Here is a 24,011-nt window from a genome sequence, read left to right as displayed (position 1 = left end):
CACAATGTACAATACATAATTCACCACATCAATGCTTGACCATTATAAAATCAATTCAGGCTCGGTATATATGCATGATATGACATGCAACTTATCCGACTACCGCTTAAATGCGGTGCTGACCTAATTCGGCCTATTACCCGATTAAATTACTAACGCGTCCAATTTAATCTCAAATTAATTTTTTTCAGTTTCTATACCTCAATTGCACCCAAATTGACTTAATGTCCCTCAGTGTGGTGCAAATTATCAGTCCCGATAGCAAATTACGAAAATACCCCTAATGGGTAAAAATTCATATTTTTTACTTCGAAAATTCCCATTATTTTTCTAGACTCATAATTCATCATTATTCATCATAATTCCTCAAATAAACATCAAGATCATCAGCCAATATTCCCCTAGAAAATTCGGCCAATAATGGTAATGGAGGAAAATAAATTCTTTTCTTGTTGTTTTGTTCCTAAATATGCTAAACTAACTTAAAACACTAACATAACTTAAAATCAAATTAATCTAACAAGTTTCTCTCTCCTAACCCATTTTTTCAGAATTGAATTCATCCTCAAATCACATGATTCAACCATGAAAAATGATGGGAAATGCATGGAAATGATAAATCTTAAGCTAAGCTTGAAAAATCATACCTTTAAACACTTGATTCCTTGAAAAATCACACTTTTTCTTTGAATTTTCTCACTCTAGGGTTTGTTCTTATTTCTCTCTCTCTCCTGCTGGTTTTGGCTGACCATCCCAATGAAGAATTCTGGAATTTTCAAGCCTTTTAATAAGCTTAATAAAATATTATTATTTTATTTACCTTTTGAATATTTTATTATTTTATTTTTTTCTAGCCATCTTTTTGACTTTCTTTTTCTACCACTCAATCGTCTTCACTTATCCATGTCTTCCATGAAATTTCTAGACTTTTTCAAAGTTTTGGTAGAGTAAATTTTTAAAAATTACACTTTTGCCCCCGTAAAGTGAAAAATTCTATTTTTACCCCAAAAACTGAAAAATTGACCATAGACATATTTTTCATCCCTTATACTCATACCATTCTGTAATTTGTCAAATGTGATCTAAATTCTCTCAAAATCTCAAATTTTATCCGCGAGTGGAAAAATTACAAATTTGCCCTTAGATAGTGAAAATTTCGGTTTGACTCTAAATTGATCCTCGAACTCCTAATTACCGTTTTGAGTCATCCCTAAACTGTGAAACTCTTAATTTCACCTTAAAATTCCTATTTGAACTAGTTCGAGGCTTAATCGACTTAATGATACCATTAGGGGCAATATCATCTTTTAACGATTTCTCGAACTTCCTAAATATACAAACATTCTATCGAGCATGTGAATGACATTATAATTATTTTACAAAGTAGGGTTTGACACTATTACTACTTGGGATGATCTAGCTCAAAAGTTTTTGCTAAGTTCTTTCCATTAGCCAAGACAGCAAAGATGAGGAATGACATCACATCATTCATGCAATTAGATTCAGAGTTACTATATGAGGCTTGGGAAAGGTACAAAGATTTACTCAAACACTGTCCTCATCATGAGTTATCTAAGTGCCTGTAGGTGCAAGCATTTTATAATGGGTTAATGAGTCCAATTAAAACAACCATTGATGCTATAACTGAAAGAGCACTCATGGCAAAATCTATTGATAAGGCATATGACTTATTGAAGAGATGACATCTAACAACTACCAATGGCCATCTAAGAGATCGGTGCCTAAGAGAGTAGTTGGTATTCATAAGATTGATGCTATCAATGCCTTGACTGCACAGGTAGTTGCTTTAACTAGGAAATTTGATATTCTGGGGTCATTTTATTCAAAGCCCATTTGTTACTTGTGAACTATGTGGAGAAAGACATTCTAGTTTTCTAGGTCTATCACTTTTAGGTGCCCTCTTCACTCTTGGGAAATGGAATCTTATCAAGAGATTCTTACCAAATTATCTTCGAGTGTTCTTATGGAAGAAAAATTAGATAAACTCATTTCGCATTTTGACCTGAAAGGTAAATTTTCAATCAAAACATTTTGCTCTATTCCTGACTCAAAATCATTTGAACAAGCTGTGTGGTTTCGCTGCATTTGGAAATTTTCTATTACGCCCAAAGTTCAACGTTTTTTATGGCTAACCATCCTTGACTCAATTCCTTCCAAATGATTTCTTGCCACTATAGGGGTTTTTTTATGAGCAGAAACTTTGTGCTTGGTGCGCTTTCACTGAAGAATCTCGTTATCATCTGTTCGTTTCTTATCCTTTCTCTTGGAAAATTTGGGGACTAGTTTTGTAATTGTGGGGACTTGTTTGGTGTGCACCTTGTATGGTTTCTCTTTTTATTCCATCTTGGGTGGAATGTCCATTCTAGGGTTCAGTTCGTAAACGATGGCTCTATGTTAGTGCTTCCATGCTTTGGTCCCCTTAGCTTGCTCATAATGAGATAATTTTTTCTAACAAATCTTAAGAAACTAACGAGATTTTTTATCTTATTAAAATGCACACTCTTCTTTAGATTTGAGTTAATGGGAGCAATTCTACTGTTAAGGACTTCATTTGGTGGATTGATCCTTGTGCCCTTATCTCTAAGAGTTTTTCTATCTTTTAATCTAATGTCTCGTGGCAACCTTTATTGGAAGGATTTCTTAAGTTCAACGTTGATGGATTAGCTTAAGGTAAACTAGGTCCTTCTAGTTGTGGTGGAGTTTTAAGAAGCTAAAAAAATTATGTGTTAAGTATTTTTTTTGGTCCCCTAAGCTGTCATGATTCCAATTTTGCTGAACGTATGGCTATCCTACATGTTTTGCCTTTTCTCATCTTCACATTTTATTGGCATGAAACTTATTATTGAATTCGTTTCTAAAGTTGCTCTTTCATGGGTTTCAGATGCCTCTCAAACGCCATGGACACTATGGCAGGTTTTCAACGAAATGGACTACCTTTCTCACTCTTTACCAAATATTTTGTTCGCTCATGTCTTATGAAAAGGTAATCCTTTTGCTAATTCTCTTGCCAAACTTGGAGTTGATCGAAGTTCTATGGTCATTGCATTGTGGTAATGATTTACCTTGTGGATTTATGTTTTGCATTGTTTTGATTATGTTACTGCCTCTTTTGCTATGATTCATGGCTTTGGTTTTCATCTCCTTTCGATATTTATGAGGCCTATTTTTTAACATAGATGTTACTTCCTCTAGTTCCTGGTGTTACTCTCCTCCTTCTATGCTCTCCAATTCAATCAGTCTCTAGATGACTTTCTTTTTTTTTTTTCCCTTTGAAAGATAATCCCAGTTTCTTGTTTATGACCCATATCTCCTCTGCATCCTTCTTCAACACACTTTATCTTTTTCTCATATCAACGTCATAAATAGAATCCTTTCCTTGGCCAATCTGCTCGGTAACCTTAACACCCATAACCTCTACCTCATGAAATTCACTCATCTTTTTTCTACCATTCATGCCACCCAACCTTGAAATGGACCTATCAGTATTCATTCTCCCTTTTCCTTGCTTAACTCTAACTTTCCCCTTTCCTTTGTCACTCAGGTTGGTTTTAGTTTTCTGAGAAAAGCTTTTCCTTGAACTTTTCCCCCCTTTTACTCCTTCGCAATATAGTTCCTCCCCACTACTTCGTCATTCTTCTCCTTTCTCTATGACATGCACACATTTTTTTACTGACCCATCTCTGTCTTTCCTCGCCTTTTTTTACCAAACCAACTTTTACCTTTATCGCTCTCTCTTGACCTCTGCAATTTATATACAATCTAGTTAGAAAAGACTCGTTTACTATTTTGTTGCAAGTGAGTTTTCCACCCTTCATTGCCTTTAATTCAAATTCTTCTACTCTATCAGACTTTTCTGTCACCCTGTCTTGTCGTTTGATGCCATATGTTGCTTCACTCTTCCCTCTTGATGGTTCTGTCATTCTTTCAGTTTTTGACGTAGAACGTCTAGCAGATACTTTCTTGGAGCAGGCTGAACGTCAAAAGCCAAAACGAAAAGCCCAAAAATCATAAATAGGCATATTTATAATTTTAATATTTTCATTATTTAATTAGGAGTCTTACGTAGGAATTATAGGTATAATAGAATTTTTTTTTATTTAATTTACTTGTATCAGGACTTTAGGATAGTCATGATATAATTAGGAATAGAACATTTATTTTATTTAAATCTCTGGTTAATTATTCTAGTTATTCTAGACAATCAGAGGTAGAATTCTATTAGGATTTGGGCCTAATACTATAAATAGAACCCTTAGACATAGTTTTTGAATCATCGAATAATATTCTAAGTTCTTTCCTAAACACTTGAGTTTAAAGTTTCAATATTTGAAACTTGGTTATTAACTTTAAAGGCATAATCAGGTGCTAGCCTTTACTTTCATGCTAACTCGCTGCGTCAGTTGGTATCAGAATGGGAAAAAGCTCGTCTAATCTAATGGCAAGTGACCCAGTTATGGTCGACAGCAGTTTTCATGGCGAAGATCGAGGAACTGAGATGCTGCGATCTACAATGCAAGATCAAGGGGTGGCATTGAGGGCTTTTGAGCAACGAATGGATCTCAAATTCTAACATTTGGAATGACGCTTTGAAGAAATTGCAGATCGACTTGACACTCTAGGCGTAAATGCCAACAGAAACTGGAATGACGAGAGGCCACGTAACGGAGATGATGTAGCTCTCAGACAACTTGTTGGCAAACCTGTTCTTACAAACGGGCATAGACAACAAGTCCACAAGGAAGATTTAGAAGAGGAAGATGATTATGTTGCAGAAAGATATGCTGGATAAGGAAAGAATAATTATGGTGACAGAGATACTCGCGATTTCAGATTAAAGGTAGATATTCCTTCCTTTAATGGGAGTTTGAATATTGAAGATTTTTTAGATTGGATTGCGGAAATAGAAAGATTTTTCGAATATATGGAAATTCCAGAAAGAAAAAGGGTAAAACTTGTCGCTTGTAGATTGAAAAGTGGGGCTTCTACATGGTGGGAAAGGTTGCAATCTAGAAGGAATTATGAGGGAAAAGTACTGGTTAGAACTTGGTATAGGATGAAACAATTGTTACAGAAAGATTTTCTTCCTCCTGGTTATGAGCAGATTTTATTCCAGCAATACCAAAGGTGCCATCGAGGTCAGAAAACTGTACATGAATATGTTGTAGAATTTATGAGACTAGCAGAGCAGAATGATCTGAGAGAGATTGAAGGACAATAGGTTGCCAAGTATCTAGATAGGTTAAAGCCAGTTATCAGGGACAAGATAGGGGTACAGGTATTACGAAATTTATCTGAAGCATGAAATATTGCTTTAAAGGTTGAATTGATGTTGCGAAAAAAAATAGACTTGATTATTCTCACAAAAGTTATAGAGGGGATAATTATAGAGCATCCAATGACAAGAATAAATTAGTTCATGATAGTTCGACACGCAATGACTGGTACAAGGAAGAGAAGGCAGATGGAAAGCAGAAAGTGACAGATGCTAAAGAAGGGCATAGAGCTGCAAATTCCTATGCTAAACCAAATATAGGGAAGTGTTTCAAATGCAATCAACCTGGTCTTAGATCTACTGACTGTCCTCTCAGGAAAGTAGTCCATGTGGTGGAACAAGAAGAAGAAGATGATGAAATTTGTTGTGGTCCAAATAGGGATAATGATGAGTATGGGGATGATGACGATGATGGCCAAAACTATGTGGTGAAAAGAATGATGTTGTCTCCAAAACAAGAGGATAATGCTCAACGACATCAATTATTTCGAACCAAGTGCACCATCACCAACCGTTTATTTGACGTGATAATTAATAGTGGTAGTTGCGAAAATATTATTGGTAAGAATGCTGTGGAAAGTTTGGGATTTAAAGCAGAGAAACACCTTAATCCATACACCATTGTTGGATTAAGACAGCAGAAAAGATTCATGTAACAGAACGGTGTAAGGTGCCTTTTTCCATTGGTAAATACATGGATGAGGTATATTTTGATATTGTAGATATGGATGCTTGTCACTTATTACTTGGTAGACCTTGGCAATTTGATGTTGCAGTGTATCATGATGGAAGAGAAAACACCTATAAATTGGAAAAAGATGGCATAAAGTTTACTTTATTCCCAATGAAAGGAATTGCCAAAACCAAAGCTTTTAAAGTGGAGGGGCGTACTTTCTTTACCCTTACTTATTTGGACAATGAGACAGAGACTGCTTTGAAGGAGTCAAAAGAGGTGCACGCTCTGATTGTGAAACATGTGTTGTCAATTGAAGAGGATCAGAAAATAGTAGAGCATCCAAACGCAGTCAAACCATTACTAGCAGAATTTATTGAGGTGATGCCAGAAGATTTACCGGATGGTTTACTGCCCATAAGATATATTCAGCACCATATTGATTTGATTCCTGGTGCTAGTTTGCCAAACTTGCCTCATTATCGGATGAGCCCAAAAGAGAGCGAGATTCTCAAGGAAAAAGTAGAGGAATTATTATTCAAAGGATATATCCAAGAGAGTATGAGTCCATGTGCAGTTCCCGCCTTATTAACCCCAAAAAAAGATAAGAGTTGGAGGATGTGTGTGGATAGCCAAGCCATCAACAAAATTACTATTGGATACAAGTTCCCAATTCTTAGGCTAGATGACATACTTGATAGGTTACATAGGGCTAAGGTGTTCACAAAAATTGATCTTCGTAGTGGATGCCACCAGATTCAAATTAGACTTGGGGATGAGTGGAAAATAGCTTTTAAGACAAATGAAAGGTTGTATAAGTGGCTCGTGATGCCATTTGGGTTGACCAACGCTCCTAGTACCTTTATGCGATTGATGAATCAAGTACTGCAACCTTTTATTGGAAAATTCGTGGTGGTTTATTTTGTTGATTTCCTGATTTATAGTGGATCAGAAGATGAGCACTTTTTGCACTTACGCGAAGTATTAACGATTTTACAGAAAAATAAGTTGTATGTGAACTTGAAGAAGTGCAGCTTTATCACAAATAAGTTATTATTCCTAGGCTATGTAATTAGTGCAAATGGAATTCAAATGGATGAAGAGAAGATTCAAGTTATTAGAAAATGGCCTACCCCAAAGACAATAAGAAAAGTCAAAAGTTTTCATGGGTTAGCAACATTCTATAGACGTTTTATCAAAAATTTCAATAGTATTGCAGCACCTATTATGGAATGCCTGAAGAAAGGGAAGTTTCAGTGGGGAGAAGAAGCAGTAACCAATTTTGATGTGCTAAAGGAAAAACTATGTACCGTTCCTGTTTTAGCATTACTAGATTTTGATGCATTATTTGAAGTTAAATGTAATGCTAGTGGTGTGAGAATAGGAGCTGTTCTTTCACAAAAAAAGAAACCAGTAGCTTATTTCAGTGAAAAGCTCAGTGATGCAAGGCGCAAGTGGATCACGTATAACAAAGAATTATATTTTATTGTGCATGCTTTGAAAAATTGGGAGCATTACTTCGTTGGGCGAGAGTTTGTTTTATACTCAGATCATGAGGCATTGAAGTACTTGAATAGTCAGAAACAGATCAGTAAAGACATACATGCCAGGTGGTTTTAGTTTTTGCAGAAGTTTCCTTTCAAGCTAAAGCACAAGGTTAGAGTACAGAATAAAGTAGCATATGCATTGAGTAGACATGCAGATCTGTTGGTGACAATGAGACAAGAAGTTGTGGGTTTTGACACAATCAAAGAATTATATCATTCAGATGAGGATTTTCGTGATACGTGGGAAAAGTGTATCACAAATCAACCTGTTGGGGATTTTACATTCATGATGGTTTTTTAATGAGAGGCAACCAACTTTGCATTCCTAGATCTTCACTTAGAGAAAAGTTGATTAAAGACTTGCATAGTGGAGGTCTTGCTGGTCATTTAGGCCGTGATAAAACGATTGTTGCTGTTGGAGAGAGATATTATTGGCCACATCGAGAAGAGATGTAACAAGATTTGTGCAGCGATGTTACATATGCCAAACTGCAAAGGGACAATCCCAAAATACTGGTTTGTATATGCCTTTACTTGTTCCAAAAAATATTTGGGAGGATTTATCTATGGATTTTGTGCTTGGATTACCTATAACACAAAAGGGCATGGATTCTGTTTTTGTTATTGAGGATAGATTTTCTAAAATTGCCCACTGTATTCCTTGTAAGAAGACTTCAGATGCAAGTGGAATGGCCAAATTGTTTTTCAAGGAGGTTGTTCGTTGACATGGTGTGCCTAAAACCATCACTTCAGATCGAGACAGTAAGTTTCTTGGTCATTTTTGGAGGACTTTATGGAAGATGTTTGATTCATCCTTCAATTACAGTAGCACAGCTTATCCACAAATTGATGGTCAAACTGAATTAGTGAACAAAACCCTTGGTAATCTAATTCATAGTATTTGTGGTGATAGACCTAAGCAATGGGACTTCGCATTGGCACAAGTAGAGTTTGCTTATAGTAGTGCTGTTCATAGTGCTACAGGAAAATCTCCATTTTCTATTGTGTACACAAAGTCACCACGGCATGGTCTTGACTTGGTTAAGTTGCCTAAAGTTCCTAGATTTAATGTCGCTATAGAAAATATGGCTAATCAGTTGCAAGATGTTCAAGCAGAGGTGAAACAGAAATTAGAGCAAGCGAATGCCAAGTACAAGAAAGTCGTAGATCTACACCGTAGGAAGCAGATTTTTGAAGTAGGAGATCAGGTGATGGTTTTTCTGCAAAAAGAAAGGTTTTCAGTAGGGACTTATGATAAGTTACAACCTAAGAAGTACAGACCATACCAGATTTTGAAGAAGATCAATGATAATGCATATGTTGTGGATATACCAGATACAATGGGAATTTCCAAAACATTCAACGTGGCGGATATTTACCCATTTCATTCATCAGATGAACCCTTGTATCTAGATATACAAGTTAACTTGAGGTCGAGTTTTTCTCAAGTGGAGGGGACTGAAGCAGAAAGTCTTGCAGATACTTTCTTGGAGCATGCTGAACATCAAAAGCCAAAACGAAAAGCCCAAAAATCATAAATAGGCATATTTATAATTTTAATATTTTCCTTATTTAATTAGGAGTCTTATATAGGAATTATAGGTATAATAGAATTTCTTTTTATTTAATTTACTTGTATTAGGACTTTAGGAAAGTCATGATCTAATTAGGAATAAAACATTTATTTTATTTAAATCTCTTGTTAATTATTCTAGCTATACTAGACAACAAGAGGTAGAATTCTATTAGAATTTACGCCTATAATACTATAAATAGGACCTTTAGACTTAGTTTTTGAATCATCGAATAATATTCTAAGTTTTTTCCTAAACACTTGAGTTTAAAGTTTCAATATTTGAAACTTGGTTATTAATTTTAAAGGCATAGTCAGGTGCTAGCCTTTATTTTCACGCTAACTTGCTGCGTCACTTTTATCACCGTCAACTTCCTAATGACGACCTTTAGTTTCCACAGCCTCTAGCGTTACCTGGAGTCTCTCCTTATGTCAAGCCCGACCTTATAAAATAATTTCCATGTCATTCATATGATTGACAATATGCTTGCATACTTGGAAAGCCTTGAAAGAAAAATCGTTAAAAGACGACAATGTACCAAATGGTACAATTAAGTTAATTTAAGTCTCGAACTAGATCAAATAGAGAATTTAAAATGAAATTAAGAATATTAAAGTCCCAGAATGGTTTAATATGGTGATTTGGAGTTCGAGGATCAATTTGGAGTCAAACCGAAATTTTTACTATCTAGGGGCAAAATGGTCATTTGCCACCCAAGGACACAATGGGAATTTTTAGAAAAGAAATTTTTTAGCCCCATTTGACTTATTGGAGTATGATTTGAGTATTGGAGTATAATTTGAGGGTTTGGCAGTGAAAAAGTTTAATTCCAGTTATTTCTAGAGTGTAGGGGCAAAATCGTAATTTTGCCACCCGCGAACAAAATTTGAGATTTTGAGAGAATTTAGATCAAATTTGACAAATTGGAGAATGGTATGAGTATAAGGGATGAAAAATATGTCTATGGGCAATTTTTCAATTTTTGGGGCAAAAATGTAATTTTTGACTTTTACGGGGGTAAAAGTGTAAATTTCAAAAATTACTCCACCAAGACTTTGGATAAGTCTGAGAATTTTACCTAAGCTATGGATATGTGGGACAAGTGTATGGTAAAAATTTGGAAACAAATGGATGGCTAGAATTTAAGGAATTAATAAAACATTAAAAAAATGAATAAAATAATATTATATTATTTTAGCCTTTAAAAAGGTAAAAATTCCGGAATTCTCATCTTCTTCAGCTGTCCAAACCAGGGGAGAAAAGGGAAAAAAAAAAACAAGAATCCTACCTGAAAAATTTGGAGAAAATCAAGAGAAATCAAGAAATCAAGCATTAAAAAGGTAAATTTCATTGATTTTCCTTGTGATTTTCACTACCCATGCATTTTTTTCTCATTTCCATGCAAAATTAGAAAGTGGGTATGGACACCCATGCTGGCCAAACCTCCATGGATGAGTTTTGAGCTTGATTTTTGGTTGATTTTAATTGAATTAAGTGATTTTAGTTAAGTTATATTGAAATATAGCAAAAATAAGCTAGAAATATAAATTTTTCCCATTGAAACCCATTATGCTGAATTTTCTAGGGGAATATTGGCTGTTGATCTTGATGGTTATTTGAGGAATTATGATGAATAATGATGAATTATGAGCCTAGAAAAATAATGGAAATTTTCGGAGCAAAAATACAAATTTTTACCCACTAGGGGTATTTTCGTAATTTGTTATCGGGACTGATAATTTGCACCACACTGAGGGACATTAAGTCAATTTGGGTGCAATTGAGGTATAGAAACTGAAAAAAATTAATTTGGAGTTTAAACGGACGCGTATATCAATTTATCGGGTAAAAGACCGAAATAGGCTAACACCGCATTTAGGCAAAAATTTAGACATTTTTGCATTCCATATCAAGCATTAGTAGTCTAAATTAGTTTAATTTCAATTTAGTACCAATGTGGTGAATTTCTCGATTTTGTACTGTGTCAAGGTGGTGAGTCCTCTGATAAAGGCAAGAGAATTGCACCCGAGGACCAATAGTCTGAGTATTTCGAAAATCCTCACTCTAGACACGGTGAGTAACCTTACCATCATTTTAATTATCTAAAGTATGTTTTTATTCGGTTTTGGTGAATTTTATGAAAATGAGTTCAAATGGTAAATTTTTATGTTTTGTAAACAAAATGAGTTTAAATGAAAATATTTTATAAATTGTCTTGAAACGAAATAACGATTTTGAAAATAGAGTAATTGGAGACCACTGATATGTTGTAAATTTAAAATTGAATTAATGGCTTATGTTATTGTATTGGCATGACTGGCTGGGCTGTGTTTTTATGAATTATATGAATTGCTTTATTTTACCCTGCAGGTTGGGTAGTAATATATTAGCCCTGTCATGCTGTCAAAATTTTATTGTATGGTGGGTTTGACCTGCTGCAGTGGGCTGGATTCTGTGGACTAGCCTATTAGAGGGGCACGGAATCCTGTTATATTTTTACCTCGGTTGGAGAGGCGAGTAGGGTAACTCCTGAGGTATAACTTTTAGAGTTCACTTCACGCCAAACCACCTCGTGAAGGGGAACTCGGCCAACGTCAAGGAATGGCTATGTTTTCAAAATAAAAACATGACTTTCTAATAGCCTTGGCGGACTCAGTTGGGATAGCCCTCGGCCAAGGTATCCCAAATAACTGAGTATGATAATAATTTTTGGCATGAGCCAAGCTTTTTAAGAAATTCATAAGCCATATTGATTACTTGCTTTAAATAAATTGATTTCATTTGGTTGAAATAAGTTGAAAGATGATAAATTACAGTTTGATGAAATGTTTTAATAGTCTCCTTTTACTCGACTTTAGATATTTTGAGTGATGTTTGTTTACTCACTGGGATTTTATAATCTCACCACCCTCATTTCCACCCATTTCAGGTTCAGAATAGATTGTAGATAACTGATATCGGCAAGGATTACAGTTGAACTTGCCACATCCAAAGACTGTAGGTTCATTTCTTTTTATACTTTTGGTCATTCGTGGGCCCACGTGTCACTGTAAATTAAATTCTATACTTTGGTTATCTGTATTACGGTATGTAAGAATTTATTTTGCTTTTACGCTATAAAAATTATTTATGCAGTGTTCTTAAAATATCGTTTTATGTGAAAATTGAATATTTTATTGAATATTTTTATTTTATTATAACAGTCATAATTCCATTTTAAACGAATGTTTTAGACATCCAAAATTATTTTTGATTAAGAAATATGTGTTTTCCACTTACATACTATATTTTTAGATGATTTTTGAGATTTTTGGGATAAATGACAAAAATACCCCTGTGAGACGGAAATTATTATTTCATTTGTTTAAGTTGGAAACAGTTTAAAATCTTTTAAAATGTGGTATTTGGAAACAGTTACCCACAGGGGAAATGAGAAGCTGATATTAAAGCCTTGCGGGGTCTCGGTTGACATTCCGGGTAATGAATGTAAATTGAGACGTCGCGGCGGTTGTCACGGGCTCGATGGGAGTTCCGGGTCGTGACAATTAAGTTGGTATCAGAGCTGTTGGTTTGAAAGATTAGAGTTTTGGGTTTAAAGTTATTTTAAAGCTGTTTTAAAAATTTACAGTGTCAGTGTGGCCCCGAGTTAAGTTAGGTTAGGTTGAATAAAATACATGCATAAGCATATAGAGCCTGAGGTTGCCTAAACTCACTTTGTTCCCTCTTATAGATTATTATGTCTCATCGACGCAAACAACCACCTTTCACTAGATCAGTTGGGAGGGGAAGAGGTTGTTTTCAACGTCGTCAGTTAGGTGCAATAGAGGAGGAATCGACTGCATCCACCATTCGGGCAGCACCTGCTGCTGAACAAACCGAGACTCCTCCACATCCCCCACCTCCTCTGCCACTTACTAGTATTCTTGCTATGCCTCTTGAGGCAGTTCAGGCATTAGCAGCCTTCTTTACTGCTGTTGCTGGCCAGGCTCAGGCTAGTCAAGCTCTTCCTACAGTTCCTCTGGCTGCTCCTTCAGTACCACCATCCCCACCTCCTATCCCACCACCAGTGCTGGATGTTTCTGATTCTAAGAAGCTTAAAGAGGCTAGGCAACATAGTTGTGTTTCTTTTATGGGTGAGTCGGACGCAACCGTGGCTAAAGAGGTGGTGCGAATGGCTTTAAGAGCTGAGAAGCTTGCGAATGAAAATAGGAGTTTGCGAGCTGAGTTAGCAAAAAGGAGAAATCTGAGTGTATCTTCTAGTCAGCCACCAAAAAGGGGCAAAAACTCTTCTGTTTCAGGAAGTTCACGTAGATGCAGAAATTGTGGGAATTATCATGTTGGGCCGTGCAGAGGGCCTGCACGATGTTTTCATTGTGATCAACTGGGTCACATTAGGAGAGATTGTCCACAGTTAGGACGGGCTACGGTAGCTGCTCCATCTCCACCAGCTCATACGGATATATAGAGGAGAGATTCCTCTGGATTGCAACCGAGACAGGGATGATTTTGACATACCACCAAGGGTAGATTAAATAAGTTGAAATTAGTGCTCTAATAAAGTATGTATGATAGAAAGCTAGTTTGTAAGTTGTAGTTTTCATGATCATGAAATATATGAAGATTATCAATATATGGACATACATTTGGAGTTGTAATTTACAAGTTTGAAGTATTTAAGATATGATTAAATGGAATTAGCATTAGTTAGGGTACGTAAATCTTTTAATTAATTTCTATGGAGTATCCATGATAGTAGAATGGAGGAACATCGTGCAGTGATGCTATATGGTGAAATCACTATACAATATGGAAAGGGTATTTTCGAGTGGGATTTATTGACTGATGATAAGTGATGAGCAATTTGAGATACATGTAGCTATGAATAAATTTGGAGATCTTTGCTTAAGCAAACTCGTATTAAATGTTATGGTAAAGATATATGAATGCTAGTGGCAAAAAAAAAAATACGTTAAATCAATGTTTTGATTTCACACTTGTGATAGAAAGTTAGTCTTGCTAATTGTGGTATAGACTCGAAGGGAAGCCACACGATTGTGAATAATTGAGGTAGTAGCTTTAAAGGTGGAAGAGTTGCTAAGATAAAGTGAATTCAAACCGTTGCAACGCCACAGTACTGACTATCAAACGCTGTCACGTTAAGAACCCCTAATGGCTAGAAAGCAGAGCAAATTGAGAGTGGCATGAAGATGAAACACACGAGTTGAAGAATGGTCATTGGTTTTCATGCTAAGCTTTGTTGTTTGGAGTCTTAAGTGCATTGGGAGGTATTAAGATAAAGATGATGAGTGAAATTGCAAAGTTTTTTTTTTTTATTATTGCCTTATATATATTGGCATGTAAGAGAAAGAAAAGTTAGAGAATTTTTGAGATGGCTACATAAAAATAAATTAACATGTGGAGTGTTAAGATGAATAATATGATGATTGAAGTCAAATCTTAAGAAATAAAGAAGACAAGAGATTAAGTCTTGTTAAAGACTAAAGAGGAAGCGAGCGAAAGGTTAGATGAATGTATGAGATACTGATAAGAGATGTCAATAGCAAGTGAGGAAAATGTAAATAAAGATTTCAATAATGATATAGCAAATGAGTTTATATAGAATATTGTTATGAGAATATACTGATCTTGTCTTGACCTTGTTGAAAGGAAAGGATTAGTAACAACACAAGTAAACTAGGTGACATGCTAGAAACCCATGGAGATAAATTGAAGCATGAGTAGTTGGGCATGCCTTTATGGAAATGATATACTTGGTGTATAAAAGAGTAAATAAGTGATTAAGTGTTTCAAGAATGTTTACACGCCCTTGAGAAAGAATTATAAGTTATACATGATGGGCATAAGATGCGTGACTTTGAAACTTGATAAGGAGCCAAATGGCTAAGTTACGGGTTAAATGATCATATGTTGTGAGACATAAATTTAAAATAAATATCCCTAAGGAAATACTCAAGAGAAGTTCTGCCATGGATCTTGTGAAAGCAAGCACTAAGTTATGTAGTTATAAAAAGGAAGCTATAAGCTGAGAGTGGTATAAGTATTAACATTAAAAAGTACTTGAGGAGAATTTAGTTTCAAGTCTTGTAATTTCAAGTACAATTTGTAAATTAGTTAAGGAAGAATGATGTTATATTCATATGAAAGAGTGGAATAAAGGATGATAGAAGTTAACCTTGATAATGAAGTCAGATAATGAAACTTTCTTAATATATTATGGGAATTGGAATTCGAAAATGCGTGAGGCATACATGATTCAAATGAATCTGAGTTTTAAGTGACAAATCAATATCGAAATGCAATAAGGATACAATATATAGGAGACATGAAGGATAATCGAGGAATAAGGATGACTTTTAGGAATTGTAGTATTGCATAAGATGCAATGATCAAGTCAAGATAAATTTTTGAGATACCAATGGGATTATAAAACATACACGCATAATAGATTATAATTCAATGGAGATGACATTGTGATGCAATGATATACAGTACAAGGAAACTTAAGCATATAATTGGAAACGATAAGAAGAGAATATAAGTATATAAATGATGAGGAACTATACACAGGCATGATGAGAATTTGTATGAATTATGAAGCTTATTCTATTGAATCTTGATTGTGGATGGGAATGAATTAAGAGAAATTAGTCTGAAGGCATTTGAAAATAGAGACTCGTATACATAATGAGGAATATAGACATTTGAATGTATATGTATATGTATGTGTGGAGTAGTGATGTACCCAACTAAATGAATAATGGTTTTAGTGGTTCAAGATTTGAACTCAATATATTTGATGAGTTGTATAGATAATGTAACGATTAAGAATCTTATCAGAAGACGATTTATGGTGACCTAAGGAATTTTGGAGAAATAGTTAAGGGAATATAATCTATAGTACGATTAAGCCATATGAGATGGATTAATAGGATTAAGAAGATTGAAATTTCCTAAATGCAAAGTAAACATGAAATAAGTAAAAATAATTAAAGCCATTAATTTTCCTGAACGCTGAGTATATGTACAGGAATGAGTATGGCGTGTTAATGATGTTGTAAACTACACAATAGTGTATGAGGATAGGATGAATGAATGAAAGTCGAGAAGTTTGATATGGAATGAAGTAATAAGATAGTGATTGGTATACCTAAATAAGAATAAAATGCGATCGAAATTGGTATGATTGAGATGGAGTTATGGTTCAAGCTTAATGATAGTAATAGAAGCATGCTTAATGTCTCAATATAAGAGATCATAATTGTGAAGGTTATTATGATATGATTTTAAAGGATAATAATAGACATAAGCGACGTACTTGAGTTGAATTGGAGGTAAATGAGGTGAACAAATCGAAATTCCCTCTAAAGGGGAGGACATAAGAAGTCGAGCATTAGATGAGAAAACAATACCCCCACATTTTCTCTGAGTTCAGTACATGAAATTTTGAGGTCAAAATTTTATTTTAAGGGGGGTAGTGTTGTCAAGCCCGACCTTATAAAATACTTTCCATGTCATTCATATGATTGACAATATGCTTGCATACTTGGAAAGCCTTGAAAGAAAAATCGTTAAAAGACGACAATGTACCAAATGGTACAATTAAGTTAATTTAAGTCTCGAACTAGATCAAATAGAGAATTTAAAATGAAATTAAGAATATTAAAGTCCCAGAATGGTTTAATATGGTGATTTGGAGTTCGAGGATCAATTTGGAGTCAAACCGAAATTTTTACTATCTAGGGGCAAAATGGTCATTTGCCACCCAAGGACACAATGGGAATTTTTAGAAAAGAAATTTTTTAGCCCCATTTGACTTATTGGAGTATGATTTGAGTATTGGAGTATAATTTGAGGGTTTGGCAGTGAAAAAGTTTAATTCCAGTGATTTCTAGAGTGTAGGGGCAAAATCGTAATTTTGCCATCCGCGAACAAAATTTGAGATTTTGAGAGAATTTAGATCAAATTTGACAAATTGGAGAATGGTATGAGTATAAGGGATGAAAAATATGTCTATGGGCAATTTTTCAATTTTTGGGGCAAAAATGTAATTTTTGACTTTTACGGGGGTAAAAGTGTAAATTTCAAAAATTACTCCACCAAGACTTTGGATAAGTCTGAGAATTTTACCTAAGCTATGGATATGTGGGAAAAGTGTATGGTGAAAATTTGGAAACAAATGGATGGCTAGAATTTAAGGAATTAATAAAACATTAAAAAAATGAATAAAATAATATTATATTATTTTAGCCTTTAAAAAGGTAAAAATTCCGGAATTCTCATCTTCTTCAGCTGTCCAACCAGGGGAGAAAAGGGAAAAAAAAAAACAAGAATCCTACCTGAAAAATTTGGAGAAAATCAAGAGAAATCAAGAAATCAAGCATTAAAAAGGTAAATTTCATTGATTTTCCTTGTGATTTTCACTACCCATGCATTTTTTTCTCATTTCCATGCAAAATTAGAAAGTGGGTATGGACACCCATGCTGGCCAAACCTCCATGGATGAGTTTTGAGCTTGATTTTTGGTTGATTTTAATTGAATTAAGTGATTTTAGTTAAGTTATATTGAAATATAGCAAAAATAAGCTAGAAATATAAATTTTTCCCATTGAAACCCATTATGCTGAATTTTCTAGGGGAATATTGGCTGTTGATCTTGATGGTTATTTGAGGAATTATGATGAATAATGATGAATTATGAGCCTAGAAAAATAATGGAAATTTTCGGAGCAAAAATACAAATTTTTACCCACTAGGGGTATTTTCGTAATTTGTTATCGGGACTGATAATTTGCACCACACTGAGGGACATTAAGTCAATTTGGGTGCAATTGAGGTATAGAAACTGAAAAAAATTAATTTGGAGTTTAAACGGACGCGTATATCAATTTATCGGGTAAAAGACCGAAATAGGCTAACACCGCATTTAGGCAAAAATTTAGACATTTTTGCATTCCATATCAAGCATTAGTAGTCTAAATTAGTTTAATTTCAATTTAGTACCAATGTGGTGAATTTCTCGATTTTGTACTGTGTCAAGGTGGTGAGTCCTCTGATAAAGGCAAGAGAATTGCACCCGAGGACCAATAGTCTGAGTATTTCGAAAATCCTCACTCTAGACACGGTGAGTAACCTTACCATCATTTTAATTATCTAAAGTATGTTTTTATTCGGTTTTGGTGAATTTTATGAAAATGAGTTCAAATGGTAAATTTTTATGTTTTGTAAACAAAATGAGTTTAAATGAAAATATTTTATAAATTGTCTTGAAACGAAATAACGATTTTGAAAATAGAGTAATTGGAGACCACTGATATGTTGTAAATTTAAAATTGAATTAATGGCTTATGTTATTGTATTGGCATGACTGGCTGGGCTGTGTTTTTATGAATTATATGAATTGCTTTATTTTACCCTGCAGGTTGGGTAGTAATATATTAGCCCTGTCATGCTGTCAAAATTTTATTGTATGGTGGGTTTGACCTGCTGCAGTGGGCTGGATTCTGTGGACTAGCCTATTAGAGGGGCACGGAATCCTGTTATATTTTTACCTCGGTTGGAGAGGCGAGTAGGGTAACTCCTGAGGTATAACTTTTAGAGTTCACTTCACGCCAAACCACCTCGTGAAGGGGAACTCGGCCAACGTCAAGGAATGGCTATGTTTTCAAAATAAAAACATGACTTTCTAATAGCCTTGGCGGACTCAGTTGGGATAGCCCTCGGCCAAGGTATCCCAAATAACTGAGTATGATAATAATTTTTGGCATGAGCCAAGCTTTTTAAGAAATTCATAAGCCATATTGATTACTTGCTTTAAATAAATTGATTTCATTTGGTTGAAATAAGTTGAAAGATGATAAATTACAGTTTGATGAAATGTTTTAATAGTCTCCTTTTACTCGACTTTAGATATTTTGAGTGATGTTTGTTTACTCACTGGGATTTTATAATCTCACCACCCTCATTTCCACCCATTTCAGGTTCAGAATAGATTGTAGATAACTGATATCGGCAAGGATTACAGTTGAACTTGCCACATCCAAAGACTGTAGGTTCATTTCTTTTTATACTTTTGGTCATTCGTGGGCCCACGTGTCACTGTAAATTAAATTCTATACTTTGGTTATCTGTATTACGGTATGTAAGAATTTATTTTGCTTTTACGCTATAAAAATTATTTATGCAGTGTTCTTAAAATATCGTTTTATGTGAAAATTGAATATTTTATTGAATATTTTTATTTTATTATAACAGTCATAATTCCATTTTAAACGAATGTTTTAGACATCCAAAATTATTTTTGATTAAGAAATATGTGTTTTCCACTTACATACTATATTTTTAGATGATTTTTGAGATTTTTGGGATAAATGACAAAAATACCCCTGTGAGACGGAAATTATTATTTCATTTGTTTAAGTTGGAAACAGTTTAAAATCTTTTAAAATGTGGTATTTGGAAACAGTTACCCACAGGGGAAATGAGAAGCTGATATTAAAGCCTTGCGGGGTCTCGGTTGACATTTCGGGTAATGAATGTAAATTGAGACGTCGCGGCGGTTGTCACGGGCTCGATGGGAGTTCCGGGTCGTGACACCTTACCCGTCACATAACCCTCGAGACAACGAATTTCATTTGTCCCTAATACATTTACAAAGATATTGTGAACTTTGCCGTCTGCTTCAATGTTGACTTGACTTTGGATATTAGCTCGACTGTTGACACAGACTAAAACATACCTTTGTCCATTGCTAAGAACTCCCACCAACACTTTGTAATGGCTTTGGAAGTGTTTACATGCCACAACCGAACTGATACCTCAGTTAAGCGAACCCGAAGTCTTAAATCCTTATCTGGATTATCAAGTGAAAAGAGGATAATGGACTTAAACTACACTCCAAGCAGGTCTGTATAAACTTCCAACAAATATTCCATTACTTCTTAATCATTAAAGCTAATGAGAATCAATCCACCCTTAATGACCTTCACTTGGACTTTGATCCTTTCACAAAGCAAACCCGTTCGTAAAGCTCCACAAGTTATTTTGGTTTTAAGTTTCCCCATAGCATTACTTTTAATCCATGTCATCTATTCATCAGGGATGTTACTGTTGATCGAAATCACTCCCTTACCATTTGGTTGATGTCTTTCTTTATCTCCTTTGGTCACCTTTTCAGCTCTATTGAGGATTCATCTTCTTTTCCTATGCTCTTGAAACATTGTTCCTTTTTTCTGTCCATGCCACCTCTAGCTAGGGCCAGTTCTTGCGTAAAGCCACCCAAGCAAGGGTTTAGGGTCCAAAATTAAAAAAGTCCCATACTTTTATAATAATAATATAATTAATTATATTAAAAATATATAAAAATTAAAATAATTAATAAAATATTTTCATATTTTCTTTTATTTAATACATACTTATATTCTTTCATTTCGACATTCCTATTAATTGTGAACTAATTACCTCATTTCTTATTAAAAATGACGTATTCTGTCACTTTTCTAATTATGTACCTAATAAATCTCAAATTTTTATCACTTTCCAATTCCTACCATACTATTAATTTTCAAATATTTTTTCTATTTCTAATCAATGAACAATAATATGTAGTTAATGATCTCTATCAGCTATTTTTTTCTCACTTATATCTTTTATTTCCAATTAACTAATGGTAAGATATGTTTAATGATTTCCAATAGGAATTTTATTTCTTATAGATAAAATCAATTATTTTTTTTCAATTTATAATATCCACTGTTAAATTCTTCTTCCCTCATTTGCTCTTCCTTTCTTTTAATTTTAATTTTCCTCCAATGAATACGCAGGAAGTCTGCTATGCTATTATCTTTATAAAGCAGTGAGCCTCATTTACGATTTGCAATAAACATTCAACAATTAGGTATTATTGTTCTAATTTTTGCAAACTTTTTTACTTTAATTTAAAGTTTATATTATATTGTTATACTATTTTTATTTTATGTGATAGTTATATTATTTGAATTAGAAATTTTGATTGTTGATTTTGTATTACCCATTTACAAAATATAAAATAATTAAAATAGTTAAATATTTTTAATAATTCCTAATACATATTTGAATATGTCAAATCAAAAATATGAATTTGGTTATTCAAAACTCAATATTTTTTTCTTAATTTCAATAAAAAGGCCTCATTAAATATTTTGCTTTAGGCTTTTGATGTTATTGAGTTGCCCTTGCCTCTAGCTAAGAATACCTCTCTAAATGACCTGCTATCAACCTTTCTTCCCTTTCTCAGAATTTGTTTCATTGGTTCTGCCGTTCGAACCATTACTCTTCTCCCTTCAAGCCACTTTGACCTCCCCATTTTAGAGCTTTTTCCATCTCAGCTCTTTCTCCATATCTTACAAACGCAAACCCTGAGGCTCTCCCTTGATCTTGATAATTTCTTCTCGGAATGAATGCATCAACCACCCTACTGTACTCCTCGAGGCACCTTTGATCACCAACCAAGTCACCTTCTTGCTTAGGTTGTAGACATTCACCAAGAACAAACTGTCGACCCACCGTCTCTCTCCCATCACCACTTTCCTTAAACTTGCTTACATAGTAGGATGACTTACCTTTGCATATGCCTATCACATCTGTAGAAACTGATCTCCACTATTGGCCATCACTCTTATAAATATTTTATTAGTTATTTTAATTTTTATATATTTTTAATATAGTTAATTATATTATAATTAATATAAAATTATGAACCTTTCCAAATTTGGAGCCTAAAGCCCTTGCTTGGTTGGTTTTACTCAAGGGCCGGTCCTGTGTCTCGGTTTGGTCATTGATGCTTTGCCATATGCTTCCAACAGCACTAGTCTTCTTGACTTTTATTTTGTGTCATTTTGCTTATTTCCAGCCTGCTGTTGTTTCTTGGTTTCTCATGATTTTTGAGCTTGTAAGCTTCGTGCAAATTTGCTCATTTTCTCACTCATCTTGTACTCTAAATTCTATTAATATATTCTCTTTCTTTGGATGAGAAAAAAATTATTAGGTTGTCATAAGTCATAAATATTCTTTTTAACAAAAGATACTATATTATGGTTTATATAATAATTAAACACATTCGTTTGATTTGTTCACAAAAATAAATAAATAAAACAAGAGTCAAGGTGTATTCTCACCATGTTTTAGGCGTGTAATAATTATAAATTTTGACAGCTTTCATCCTCGAAACACATTCATTCTATATGTAGAGTTGAAACTTTCATCCTCGAAAGAACAAATTCTTGTAGCCTTGATTTCAGAAGTTGGGACAAAAGTCGTCCTATGTACAATTACGTAGGTTTTAATAATACCCAATGTCTTCCAAAGGAATCAAGATTTAGCAACAATTGGCTGAAGATAAGAATCAACACTCTTGCAATATTTTATTAATATCTTACTCATGGGTTAGGTAGTATACCAACAAAAGTCCAAAATCAAAGTAGAGTTAACTCTTAAAATGATAATTTTTTATATAGTACTTCTAGGCCTATCTCCTTGCAAGCAACAATGGAGAAATAATAAAAACTATCTAAACCTTCTCTTTGTCTTCTAGGGTGTTTTCTTTCTTACAAATCTCATTAGATCCCGTTACAAGGTTAGAATGTAGGATTTTTATATTAGAGTCTAAACTTCAAACCGTTGGGATGTTTCCTTAATTGAAAACATCTACCAAACACTTATCAACATTTGGATTAATATTAAACAATTTTACATATATCAAAGTTTCGGTGAAAAATGCATAATAGAGGATTACTTTTTACTTTGGTAATCTTGAATAAATTCTCTAATTTCCTCTTATAACAATATAGAGTAGGATAGGATGCAGTATTATGCAAATATAAAACCTTGTTGTCGGATTTAGTACACGTAAATATACATATCAAACAAGTATTATAGACAGTAAGTTTAGAATTGTATCCTATAGAAATTTGCTCATAAAATCTTCTCTAAGTACTAAAATTATAAAAATTTAATCTTATTTAAGTAACTAAATTCCTTAGAAGACTAATTAAAACTAAATTAAAGCAAACACAAAATTAATTAATAGAGCATAAAATTCACTTGAGAAAGGCAATAGAACAAAACCTAGGATTATGGGTTCATTTAATACTTTATCTTATACCAACTTCTCCTATTATTTACATACATGGGAGGTTTTACTAACCTAGAATTCAAAGATGTGTACAACCCTCCATCAAGATGCTTGCATAAATACATAACTTAACTGAGTCACTATATGTATATAGTAAACAATTAAATAAGGTTCATTAAACTAGTGTTCTAATTTGGTTATATATGGCAATAGGAATATGTGTACCCAAATCACAAATCAGATCACCTAAATGACGTGAACATACACTATTCAAACCTTAGTTTAATATAAGATCTTTCTGTCAAGTCTCAATTAGATTCACAAATCAGTTAATTGTTGGTCAGACAATCAAAAGCGAATTTGAATAAGCAAAACCATACCCATTCATGGTAAATGAAAGAGAAACAAATATTCAAACTACATGTTGAAATCCACCACTATCCTAGAAAAATAGTTTAGCTCATAATATTTAATAAAAACTTTATCTAAAGAAAATTAGCCATTAATCAACATAAAAAAAAAAAGAGAAAACTAATAGTTGAAGATTTGTGATATTGATTCTACCTCCTCCCTTAAACCTTTAAAAAAAGCCCCTTAAGTAGCCTTCAAAAGCCCTAATTGCCAAAATCATGTAAGATGCCTATTTTTTGAGAATTCCTTGAGGGCCATGGCTCTCATTGAAAATTTTATTTTATAGAATCATTTAAGTGTCATTTTATTCTTAAACGTTAGCTAAGTCCTTAAATTTTAAGTAGAATTTTGATATTCATTGTTGTTTTTTCTAATTAGTATATTT

The 24,011-nt window shown here is 33.8% G+C and overlaps 2 long non-coding RNA genes and 1 other non-coding gene across 3 annotated transcripts; 2 read left to right on the top strand and 1 right to left on the bottom strand.

Moving 5' to 3' along the window:
• Positions 1-1,463: 1,463 nt before the first annotated feature.
• Positions 1,464-1,570, bottom strand: LOC148760524 (small nucleolar RNA R71). Its single transcript, XR_016023297.1, has one exon. It is a non-coding gene; the product is annotated as a small nucleolar RNA R71 (small nucleolar RNA).
• An 8,754-nt stretch (positions 1,571-10,324) lies between these two features.
• On the top strand, positions 10,325-12,214 carry LOC148760523 (uncharacterized). The gene is made up of 3 exons (XR_016028775.1): positions 10,325-10,427; positions 11,077-11,160; positions 12,017-12,214. It is a non-coding gene; the product is annotated as an uncharacterized LOC148760523 (long non-coding RNA).
• A 5,187-nt stretch (positions 12,215-17,401) lies between these two features.
• On the top strand, positions 17,402-19,283 carry LOC148760522 (uncharacterized). Its single transcript, XR_016028783.1, has 3 exons — positions 17,402-17,496; positions 18,146-18,229; positions 19,086-19,283. It is a non-coding gene; the product is annotated as an uncharacterized LOC148760522 (long non-coding RNA).
• The last annotated feature ends 4,728 nt before the right edge of the window (positions 19,284-24,011 follow it).

Source organism: Theobroma cacao, chromosome 10, assembly GCF_053813885.1.
Source record: "Theobroma cacao isolate CCN51 chromosome 10, ASM5381388v1, whole genome shotgun sequence".
NCBI lineage: Eukaryota > Viridiplantae > Streptophyta > Magnoliopsida > Malvales > Malvaceae > Theobroma > Theobroma cacao.
Note: the sequence above shows the minus strand (reverse complement) of the source record. Positions and strands in the feature narration are given on the sequence as shown.